The 13,023-nt window shown below is 38.6% G+C and overlaps 1 protein-coding gene across 5 annotated transcripts in view; it reads right to left on the bottom strand.

Annotated features, from left to right (window-relative positions):
• RECK (reversion inducing cysteine rich protein with kazal motifs) overlaps positions 1–13,023 on the bottom strand; it is a 113,998-nt gene that overhangs the window by 18,035 nt on the left and 82,940 nt on the right. The window lies entirely within an intron of this gene.

Raw genomic sequence — 13,023 nt, 5'->3', positions numbered from 1 at the left:
ATTCCCCTTAATCATTAGCTAAATTTCCCATTGCCCTTAGTTATTTTACTGGGAAAAGTGGGGTTTTGAAATACCAACTGTTTTGGCAATATTTATTTAATTTATGAGCAGCCTCACTCATCCAAACAACTTAGGCAATTTAGAACCTATTTTTTAAAATGAAATTGAAAATAGTAATAAACAATATACATATACCATACCATACACACCGTACCATATCATACCATACCATACTACAACACGACAACACAAACACAACACAAGACATGAAATACATCCCTAGTTTACAATGCTTCCTTCCAGGGAAGATTGAGGAGTAAAATCCCAGCATGAGGATGGAATAAAAAAGCACGCTATCCCATGACCTGCTGAAAGAGCTTCTCCAAACAAAAGTAAGGTGAAAGCCATGTGGACTTTAGGGGCTTTAGCTATTCCTCAAGGCAGCTGTATTCACAGAGGGGGGAAAACATATCTTCAAGTTCCAATATAATTTGAACTAATCCAATATAATTTGAACTAATGTAATCAAGGACAGAATTTAAAAAGTGCAGATTATGCAGAGGCAGAAGAAATAGTAGGTCATATATTGAGCTCATGCAAGAAGATCACATAAACTGATTATAAATCATAATATAGTTGCCAAAATTATCACTGGAACATCTATAAAAATTATCATGTGCCAATAATGAAAAATTGGTTGGACCATAGAACTGAGATAGTAGTCAAAAATGAGCATATTAAAATATTGTGGGATTTCTCAATACAAAGTGATAAGAAAGTGTGGATAACTGATGTAGCAATATCAGGAGATAGTAGAATAGAGAACATCAGGAAGTATCAAGATCTGAAAATTGAAGTTTAAAGATTGTACTATAAACCCACTGTGGTGGTCATACGTGCCAAAAATCTTGGATGGCACTTAGATCTTGAATCTTCACATTGACCACAATTCCATGTGTAAATTATAAAAGGTCACACTGTTTTGGTTCCATAATTATACCACCTTGATACATTACATCTTGAGTTTTGGGAAGAACACATACATATGAAGGTTAATATCAGCCAAAGAACTAATAGCTGTTATATGCACATCTTTGTGCATATAATTATTATGATTGATTGCATGGTCAGCCAGATGTTTTGACTGGATTTTGCATTTTTATCTACCTATACAGTTCTTCCAAGGGCCTGTGATAGGCAGATATGATTTGATAGTGTTAAAGATACAGGATATAAGATGTTCCAAATACAGTTGCTTTTTGCAATTGACTGATGGTATTGTTTTTGTCAGTGATAATCATGTTCAAGTGGTGCTCCAGTGGTTTTTGAATTGCACTCAAGATGCCTATTACTATTGGTATTGTCTATAGCTATTATTATGGTTGATTGCATATTCAGCAAGACGTTTAAACTGAATTTGACATTTTTATCCACCAATTGAGTCCTTCCCAAGCACCTGGGATAGGCAGATATTATTTGATGATGTTAAAGTATATTGAAGGGTGTAAGATGTTCATGTAAAACGGCTTGCAATTGACTGATTTTGTCAATGCTGATAGTGTTCAGGTTATGGTCTATTTGTTTTGGGATTGCACTCCCAATATTCCTATTGGTACTGTTAATTTAGTTAATTTAGTTTGTTAAGTGAATCTGGCTGCCCCACTGACTTTGCTTGTCAGAAGATTGAAAAAGGTGACCCTGGGACATTGCAATCATCATAAATGTAATCCAGTTGCCAAATGTCCCAATGTTGATCACATAACTGTGGGGATGCTGCAGCGGTCAATAAGTGTGAAAAATAATGATGTCACTTTTTTCACTGCTATCAAGAACTACCCGTGTCATACATATGATAGCACATATTGGATCTAGGCCTGCATGGAAATCTCTCTGGGAACTTTTAATACCTACAGAGAATTTTGGAAGGAAATCCACTTCCAACATCTAAGTTCAGAGGCAGGACTCTCACTTCAGGTTTTTTTTTACAAATAATAAAATTTTCTCAGAACCAGAGCTGTCTACTATTGGTCTCTAGAGAAGGTAGACCAGTTGTGCAATTTCAAAGATAGTCGTTAAGAACCAATTATAGGTAAATAACCCATTCCTCATTATGTTCCTTCACTCATACTAGCAAGGTGAAAGTTGAGTAGGTGCCTAGGTTAAGCCACGAGGAGCAAATCAGTTCTGCAAGAGATATCAACTTCAGGGCAGAACATTCATTTTTGTGTTACTCAAATATGTTTACTCTGCAAAGATCAAATAATAAGACAGGTTGCAACATCGATGCAGATGTGGAAATTTCTTTCTTGAAATGTTCATGGAAAAGATTAGTAAAGATTACTATAAAACAGCAGTCCCCAACCTTTCCAGCTTGGTGGGGGAGAGAGGGGATAGTTCCATGAGAATGGCAAGTGTGTATATGCATACAGCTCCATTTGTGTGAGTGGAGCTTTGCATGCAAATGCACACCACTAACGTGAGTGAGGTTGCACACACATGTGCGCCCACCTACCACTTGCGCAGCCCGGTTCCAAACCTGGTAGTGGACCACAGCCCAGAGGTTGGGGACCCCTGCTATAAATAATCAGTGGTATAGATCAGTGGTCACCAACCAGTGGTCCGTGGACCACTGGTGGTCCACGAGAAAATTTTGGTGGTCCACAGAAAAATTATTTGCATTTTTTATATTGTACTAAATACTATTTATCTTTTTAAAAATTCATATTAGTGGTCCTTGGGATTTAAAATTATGAATTTAGTGGTCCCTGAGGTCTGAAAGGTTGATGATCCCTAGTATAGATTAATATTGCACCATCATACATTGAGCAAAATACCTCAATCAATCCAGTAAGTTCTTCAGATCTATATAATAAACAGTGACAAGTAAGGTAACTTGCTGAGAGCATTCAAAAACTGAGAATGTTGCAATGAATTGGATATACTTTGTAAATGAGAAGTGACAAACATCAGCAGGATGTTTATACAACAGTTTTTGGGGAAAATGTAGCATTTGGTTTTAAAACAGTTTTATTGCAAGAAAGGAGGATTTACTGAAAAGGCACAAAGTTTCCACATACGGCATACACAGCTTATTGTCCCAACAAATACAAATTTCAAGGTATAGAACTAAAAATTTAATCAAGCAGTTTGTCAGATGAATTTGAAATACTTAATAGACGAAACTCCAGGTAGATAAATGTTGGAAAGCCCTTTGTAAGCAGATGAATTAAAATGGAATGGTTTTTGGTAAAATCATGCATCATTAGATAAAGTTTAAGTGAATGGTCTTTTAACCTGAAAATCCAGTTAACCTGAAGAAATTGAAAAAAAATAATGGAGAATTAGCCAGATTGGATCAAGTATAGACAGAAAAACTGGAAATTAGACTTCTTCTTAGACTCTCTTATAAAAAGCTATATGTAAACTCTTAATACTTGTGCAAGTTCTCTTAAAACAATGGTCCCCAACCTTTCCAGCTCCCTGGGCCAGTGACGATGGGTGGCAATAGTGATGACAGGGGGGAAGGGATAGTTTCGGATACACTAATAGAGCTTCATATGCTCACCTGCTGCTTGCATGACCCGGTTCCCAACAGACTGCAGACTGGTACTGGGCTATAGACTGGGGGCTGGGAACCCCTGTCTTATCAGATTGGAGGTATGAGACCAAAGATCACATATTATGAATGATGCAGCTGCCTCTCATTCAGAGAACACATTCTGCATATGGAAACTTTAAAGTAACTCAAATTAACAGTAACCTAGGACATTATAAAGAAACAAATGATATGTTTGATGCTTATGTAGATATTTTATAATTAAGAAAATGGTAGAAATTTGATTTTTTTTTCTTGTGCAAAGGCATTTTTCAGGAATGCTGAATTGTGGTCAGTTTTGCTGCAGAAGTTGATGAAGTGGCTGAATGATGACTGATTTTAGCCCCAGTTGAAAGCCTATGAGCCACTAGAGAGAGCCATCTAGTGGTTGAGGTATCAGGCTAGAAGGCAAAAGATTGCCAATTCAAGTCCTGCCTTAGCCATGAAAGCTAACTAGGTGAACCTGGGCCAGTCACTCTCTCTCAGTCCAATCCACCTCAGAGAGTTCTTGTGTAGGAGGAAGGTGTGTTAGATATGTTCCCCATATTGAGTTAATTTTTGAAAATAATAAAGGTGGGATAAAAATAACTGAATAAATAAAGTGAAAAACATATTCATCTCAACTGTTTTAACTGCAGATGAGAATATCAGTTGGCAAAGAAATATCTAAGGATTCTTACACATAGACAATGTAATACAGGTAGTCTTCTTTTAGCAACTAGGACTGAATGGCAAATAAGTTGTAATCTTATTTCAGTTTTCCTTTGCTTTCCAGACCTGTGAGGTTTATAAATGCAAGGATTTATCACAAAATTACTTTTTCATCATTATCATATGTGAACAGGAGCTGTATAAGCAGTTGCTAAATGAGACTACCTGTACTGCTTTCTCAGCTTAAAAATAACACTGCAAGCTCTAGCTGAATATTATAAAGCAGAAGCCCTGTTTACATGGAACATAGCTGAATGGAGAGCTATTGTCAAAGATTGTGATTTCCACATTTATTTATTGGGATACATCTTACTTTTGCAAAATCACGGGCTATAAATAAGCCCAACCTAGATAACCTCCATTGCAACTGGATTTAAGCAACTGTATGTAAGAACAGGGACAGGTTTCCCTTGTATAGCCTTACGAAATGACAGGTAATCCTTAACTTATTCCTTGTGTGTCCAATCACACTTGGCCAATAAAATTCTATTCTATTCTATTCTATTCTATTCTATTCTATTCTATTCTATTCTATTCTATTCTATTCTTACGACTACAATTGAGCCCAAAATTTATGTTGCTCAATTTGTTAATTGACTTTTGCTCCATTTTACCACTTTTCTTGTCACATTTGTTAAATGAATCACTGCAGTCGTTAAATTAATAACATGATTGTTAAATGAATCTGGGTTCCCTGTTGACTTTGCATATCAGAAGGTTGCAAAAGAGGATCACAAGACCTCAGGATCTACAACAGTCATAAATATGAGTCAGTCGTCAAGCATCTGACTATAAATCATGTGACCAATGGGATGCTGCAATGGTCCTAAGTGTGAAAAATAGTCATAAATCACATTTTTCAGTGCTACTGTAACTTCGAACGGTCATTAAAGAACTGCTGTAAGTCAAGGACTACCTGTATAGCCCAACCTACCCCCCCAAAAAACTATAAAGGATAAAACTAGAAATTAAAATAAGCAAGAAAATAGTAAGAGAACAGCTGTCTGATCTTGATGAATATAAATCACTGGGACCTGATGGATTACAACCCTGAAATTCTGAAGGAGCTACCAGTTGTTATCTCAGAGTCATTGTACTATATCTTTCAAAAATTCTGGAGCACCGGGGAACTATCAGAGGATTGGGAAAAATGTTATGTGGTTCCCATCTTCAAAAGAAAAAAAAGAAAAGAAAAAAAACAGACACAGGAAACTATAACCTAACATCAATACCTGGGAATATACTGGAAAAGATAATAAAAAAACAGATCTGTGAACATCTAGAAACAAATAAAATTATAAGCCAGTATGAGATTGTTAAAAACAGATCACGCCAAACCATTCTTATTTCATTCTTTGACAAACTGATTAAATTTCTGTGAAATACTGTGTGCATAGTATACTTAGATTTCAGCAAGGCACTTGACAAAGTAAAACATAACCTACTTCTTGATAAACTAGAAAAATGTGGGATAGACAGCATCCTCATCACATGGATTTGTAATTGGCTGACCAACCATACTCAATGAGTAGCCCTTAACGGTACTACATCTTCATGGAGGGAAGTAAGCAGTGGGGTACCGCAAGATTCTGTCTTAAGCCTGGTATTCTTCAATATCTTTAAAAATGACTTAAATGAGAGAATAGAAAAGGAACTCATCAAATTTGCAAATGACACTATGCTGGCAGAAATAGCCAACACTCCAGAAAACAAGCTCAGGATCCAAAAAGATCTTGACAAATTTAAAGAAAGAAATTTAATGTGGAGAAAAGCAAGGTTCTACACCTGGGCAGGAAAAACCAAATGTATAACTACAGATTAGGTGAAACCTGGCTCAAAAACAATAACTGTGAGAGGGCTTAAAGTCCTAAGTGGATGACCACTTAAACATGAGATAGCAGTGTGCAGCCGCTGTCAAAAAAAGCTAATACAATCCTTGGCTCTTTAAACAATATTGGTAATATTGTATTGTAACTAAGGCATACAAAACCTTTGCCAGACCAATTCTTGAATACAGCTCATCCACCTGGAACCCACACTATATTTCGGACATTAACATGATTGAGCAGGTTCAGAGGTATTTCACGAGAAGAATTCTCCACTCCTCTACTAACAATAGAATTCCCTATGCCACCAGGCTTAAAATTTTGGGCTTGGACAATCTGGAATTGCACCACCTGCAGTCCGATTTAAGCATAGTACACAAAATTGTCTACTACAATGTCTTGCCTGTCAACAACTTCTTCAGTTTTAATCACAATAGTACACAGGCAAACAATCAATACAAATTCAAGGTAAATCGCTTCAAACTCGATTGCAGGAAATATGATTTCAGCAACAGAGTGGCCCACTCTGGAATGACTGGAATGCTCTACTCAATTCTGTTATTACAGCCTCAAACCCTCATTGATATTGGCAGTCTCCAATGTAGCTTTACCATACCCATACTCCCTCCTCCTGATAGTATTACTGAAATTCTAATGACCAAAATAATAATTTTTAATATACTAATATTATTACTAGTAATATAATTTAGTATATTACTTCTTTCAGAAGCTACGCTCAAAATAAATCCTACTTGGATCATAAAGAAAGTTATATATGAAGCTGTACTGCTGATACAACGCTGGTGGTGATAGGGAATTTAAATGTCCATTTAAGTAAGCCCAGACCAAATCCTTTGCCAATACTTTAAATGCTTGAAGGAAACAGAGAATTCATATCTACACTGTGTGCACATTTATTAGGCAAGTGAATATTTTAACCATATCATTATTTTTATGCATATTTTCTATCTCCAAGTTGTGTAAACCTTAATGCTTAGTGGATATAAGTATCAGGCAATGTGTATTTGTGTAATGAGGTAGGGTGTGGCTTAAGGAGATCAACATTCTGTATCAAAATGTTCATAATTATTAGGCAACTTCTTTTCCTCAGGCAAAATGGGCCAGAAAAGAGATTTAACTGACTCTAAAAAGTTAAAAATTGTAAAAATGCTTTCAGAGGGATGCAAAACTCTTGAAATTTTTATTTATTCATTTATTTTTATTTATTTATTTATTTGTCAAGAACATATTAGGTAATAAGTATAAGCATGGTTTGGATACATAAAATAGATACAAATAGAAGAAACATTAGGAAAAGGATGGTAGGCACACTGGTGCTCTTATGCACACCCCTTATAGACCTCGTAGGAATGGGATGAGGTCAATAGTAGACAGACTTAGGTTAAAATTTTTGGGGTTTTGAGATGAAACCATAGAGTCAGGTACTGCATTCCAGGCAACTATGTTGCTGAAGTCATATTTTCTGCAACTGAGTTTGGTGCAGTTTACCTTAAATTTGTATCTATTCTGTGCTCATGTATTGTTGTGGTTGAAGCTGAAGTAGTCATTGACAGGAAGGACATTGTAGCAGATAATTTTATGAGCTATGCTTAGGTCATACTGAAGGCGGCATAATTCTAAGTTTTCTAAGCCCAGAATTTCAAATCTGGTGGCATAAGGTATTTTGTTGTGAGCAGAGGAGTGGAGGATTCTTTTTGTGAAATATTTTTGGACAAGTTCAATTGTATTAATGTCCAATATGCAGTGCTGGTTCAGACAAATGAGCTGAATTTGAGAATTGGGTTAGCAAATGTTTTGTATGCTCTGGTTAGTAGTGTGATATTACCGGAGAAGAAGCTATGCAAGATTATATTTACAACTCTTAATGCCTTTTTGGTGATGTTGTTACAATGGGCACTTAGATAATTAGATATGAGTACTCCAAGGTCCTTGACAGAGTGAGGGTCATCTACAAGGTCGTGTCCATTGAGCATGTATTTTATGTTCTGGTTCTTTTTGCCAATATGTAAGACAGAGCATTTGTTGGTTGAGGTTTGGAGTTGCCAATTGTTTGACCATTCCGACACAACGTCAAGGTTTTTTTTGAAGGGTAGCAGCATTGTCAGTGGTGTTAAATAGTTTTACATCATCAGCGAAGAGAATGCAGTTGCTTATAATATGATCACAAAGGTCATTTATGTATGTTCCTTCTTGCTTCAAATGCTCTACCATCATCCCAGTGCCGAAAAAGCCCCCCATCAAGGAATTGAATGACTACAGACCAGTTCCTTTAACATCTGTAGTCATGAAAACCTTTGAAAGGCTAGTACTTTCCTACTTGAAAACCATCACGGATCCGCTGTTAGATCCCTTGCAATTTGCATGCTGAGCAAATAGATCAACAGATGATGCTGTTAATATGGCTCTGCACTACATCCTACAACATCTTGAATCTCCAAAGACCTACGCAAGGGTCCTCTTTGTAGACTTTAGTTCAGCATTCAATATCATCATTCCAGAACTCTTCTAACTAAGCTAAACCAGCTACAGGTACCTGAGCAGACTTGTAAATGGATCACAAGCTTCCTAACAAACAGGAAGCAGCAGGTGAAGCTAAGCAGGATCACATCTGATACCTGTACAATTAGCACAGGAGCCCCCCAAGGCTGTGTGCTCTCCCCACTTCTCTTCTCTCTGTATACCAATGATTACATCTCCAACGATCCATTTGTTAAACTACTGAAGTTCACAAATGACACAACAGTGACTGGTCTCATTCGAGACAATGACGAATCCGCATATAGACAGGAGGTCAAACAACTAGCCTTGTGGTGCGACCGAAACAATCTGGAGCTGAACACAATGGCCTCCATTCATGCTTTTCTAAAGTGGTGTGGGATTAAAGCCATTCAGCTACTATATATTTTATTCCATCTGACTTTCATGGTAGCGTTTCTCCAAGTTAGAGGTCATCTCCCACTGTTTTCTAATCTCACAGTTACACCTAATTTTAGTAGGATAGGATGATGGGAAGGCCCTCGTGACGTCTCGCCTGGATTACTGCAATGCTCTCTACATGGGGCTCCCCTTGAGGGGCACCGGAAGACCACAGGAAGCCAGTGCAGACTGCGCAGGAGTGGTGTTACATGGGAGCAACGAGTTGCTCCCACTATTACCAGCGCAGCTGCATTCTGGACTAACTGCAGCCTCCGGGTGCACTTCAAGGCAGCCCCATGTAGAGAGCATTGCAATAATCCAGGCGGGAAGTTACGAGGGCATGAGTGACCGTGCATAAGGCATCCCGGTCAAGGAAGGCGCAACTGGCGCACCAAGCGAACAGTGGAAGGCCCTCTTGGAGCGGCCGCCAAATGATCGTCAAACGACAGCCGCCCATCAAGAGGACTCCCAAGTTGCGCACCCTCTCCGTTGGGGCCAATAACTCGCCCCACAGCCAGCTGCAGCTGCAGCTGACTGAACCGGGTGCCGGCATCCACAGCCACTCCGTCTTGGAGGATTGAGCTTGAGTCTGTTTCTCCCCATCCAGACCCGCACGGCTTCCAAACACGGGACAGCACTTGACAGCTTCGTTGGGGTGGTCCGGGGTGGAAAAATACAGCTGCGTATCGTCAGCGTACAGATGATAACTCACCCCAAAACCACTGATGACCTCGCCCAGCGGCTTCATATAGATGTTGAACAGGAGGCGATAGAATCGACCCTGAGGCACCCACAAGTGAGGCGCCTCGCGACCTCTGCCCCTGTCAACACCGTCTGCGACCGGTCGGTGAGATAGGAGGAGAACCACCGATAAACGGTGCCTCCCACTCCCAATCCCTCCAACCGGCGCAGCAGGATACCATGATTGATGGTATCGAAAGCCGCTGAGAGATCTAATAGGACCAAGGCAGAGGAACACCCCCTGTCCCTGGCCCTCCAGAGGTCATCCACCAACGCGACCAAAGCTGTCTCCGTGCTGTGACCGGACCGGAAGTGTGATATTACCGGAGAAGAAGCTATGCAAGATTATATTTACAACTCTTAATGCTTTTTTGGTGATGTTGTTACAGTGGGCACTTAGATAATTAGATATGAGTACTCCAAGATCCTTGACAGAGTGAGGGTCATCTACAAGGTTGTGTCCATTCAGCATGTATTTTATGTTCTAGTTCTTTTTGCCAATATGTAAGACAGAGCATTTATTGGTTGAGGTTTGGAGTGGCCAATTGTTTGACCATTCCGACACAACATCAAGGTTTTTTTTGAAGGGTAGCAGCATTGTCAGTGGTGTTAAATAGTTTTACATCATCAGCGAAGAGAATGCAGTTGCTTATAATATGATCACAAAGGTCATTTATGTATGTTCCTTCTTGCTTCAAATGCTCTACCATCATCCCAGTGCCGAAAAGCCCCCCATAAAGGAACTGAATGACTACAGACCAGTTCCTTTAACTTCTGTAGTCATGAAAACCTTTGAAAGGCTAGTACTTTCCTACTTGAAAACCATAATGGATCCGCTGTTCGATCCCTTGCAATTTGCATACTGAGCAAATACATCAACTATCAATTAACAGATGATGCTGTTAATATGGCTCTGCACTACATCCTACAACATCTTGAATCTCCAAAGACCTACGCAAGGGTCCTCTTTGTAGACTTTAGTTCAGTATTCAATACCATCATTCCAGAACTCTTCTAACTAAGCTAAACCAGCTACAGGTACCAGAGCAGACTTGTAAATGGATCACAAGCTTCCTAACAAACAGGAAGCAGCAGATGAAGCTAAGCAGGATCACATCAGATACCTGTACAATTAGCACAGGAGCCCCCTAAGGCTGTGCGCTCTCCCCACTTCTCTTCTCTCTGTATACCAATGACTGCATCTCCAACAATCTATTTGTTAAACTACTGAAGTTCACAAATGACACAACAGTGACTGGTCTCATTCGAGACAATGACGAATCCGCATATAGACAGGAGGTCGAACAACTAGCCTTGTGGTGCGACCGAAACAATCTGGAACTGAACACACTCAAAACCATAGAAATGATGGTAGACTTTCCATACTTCCACCTCTCACAATACTAGACAACACAATATCAACAGTATCAACAGTAGAAACCTTTAAATTTCTAGGTTCTATCATATTGCAAGATCTAAAATGGACAGCTAACATCAAAAACATCATCAAAAAAGGACAACAAAGAATGTTCTTTCTGTGCCAACTCAGAAAGCTCAAACTGCCCAAGGAGCTGATGATCCAGTTCTACAAAGGAATTATTAAGTCTGTCTTTTGCATCTCTATAACTGTCTGGTTTGGTTCTGCAACCCAACAAGAAAGACACAGACTTCAGAGGATAATTAGAACTGCAGAAAAAATAATTGCTACCAACCTGCCTTCCATTGAGGACCTGTATACTGCACGAATCAAGAAGAGGGCCGTGAAAATATTTACAGATCCCTCACATCCTGGACATAAACTGTTTCAACTCCTACCCTCAAAACGACGCTATAGAGCACTGCACACCAGAACAACTAGACACAAGAACAGTGTTTTCCCGAAGGCCATCACACTGCTAAACAAATAATTCCCTCAACACTGTCAAATTATTTACTAAATCTGCACTACTATTAATCTTCTCATCGTTCACATCACCAATCTCTTTCCACTTATGACTGTGACTGTAACTTTGTTACTGGTAATCCTTATGATTTATATTGATATTGATTGTTCCTGATTGCTTATTTCTACCCTATGATTATCATTAAGTGTTGTATCATTAAGTGTTAAATTTGTACCCTATGACCATCATTTGTGTGGTAAATGTTGTACTTGATGAAGGTATCTTTTCTTTTATGTACATTGAGAGCATCTGCACCAAGGCAAATTCCTTGTGTGTCCAATCACACTTGGCCAATAAAAATTCTATTCTATTCTATAGTATGAAGAGTGTTAGTCCTAGAACATTGCCTTGGAGGACACCGCTATTAACAGCGCTATTAATAGGCTCCCTATTTTGATCGTTTGTTGTCTGTTTGACAGAAACACGGCTATCCAATTATGTAGGAGTCTGGAGATTCTATGGATTTTTGTTTTAGAAGTAATTTGTCATGTACCACTGAATCAAAAGCTTTACAGAAGACTATGTAAATTGTGTCTATTGCTTTGCCTTGCTCAAGATTTGTACTCCATATGTTCTTGCAGTGTAGAAGTTGTAGATTACAGGATATTTTTTTTCTGAAACCAAATTGTCTATTAGAGAGTAGGTTGTTTGTTTCTAGGTGGAGGGTAATGGAATGGTTAATGATTGTTTCCATTACTTTGCAGGTTACAGCTTTTTTAAGAAGTATGTACCTAGTTGATCAGGTCCGATAGATAGAGATGGTTTTAGTCTGTGTAGTGCCTTTTTAACGTTATCTTCTGTGAAATCTATTTGTGTTAGATCATTGTAGTTATTTGTGGTACAAGTAGGGAATGTTGCTCATGAGCCATTGCTGTTTACAAAGACTGAACCAAAAAATGTGTTGAAATGGTTTGCTTTAACTACTTCATCATTGCATTCTTTACCATTAGGTCCTTTTAGGGGTGGGATGGATCTTGAGTCTTTAAGTTTTTTGTTTACAAAATTATAGAAGGCGCAATTGGATTTTGTGCGTAAGAGGTTCTTTTCTTGTTTGGTATGGTAATTGATGCTTTCAGTCTTAATTTGGTAAATTGCTAAGATATTGGGGCGTGATCACAGAACCATCAAATGTTTTGTTGCGAATAGTCAACACGGTTGCAAGAAACATGTTTTTAAAAGAAGATGCACATTAACTGCCAAAGATTTGAGAAGAATCAAATGTGAAGCTATACCAGGAACCCATTATCCTCCAGTGCTGTCATATTCCAGA

Source organism: Ahaetulla prasina, chromosome 4, assembly GCF_028640845.1.
Source record: "Ahaetulla prasina isolate Xishuangbanna chromosome 4, ASM2864084v1, whole genome shotgun sequence".
Classification (NCBI taxonomy): Eukaryota; Metazoa; Chordata; class Lepidosauria; order Squamata; family Colubridae; genus Ahaetulla; species Ahaetulla prasina.
Note: the sequence above shows the minus strand (reverse complement) of the source record. Positions and strands in the feature narration are given on the sequence as shown.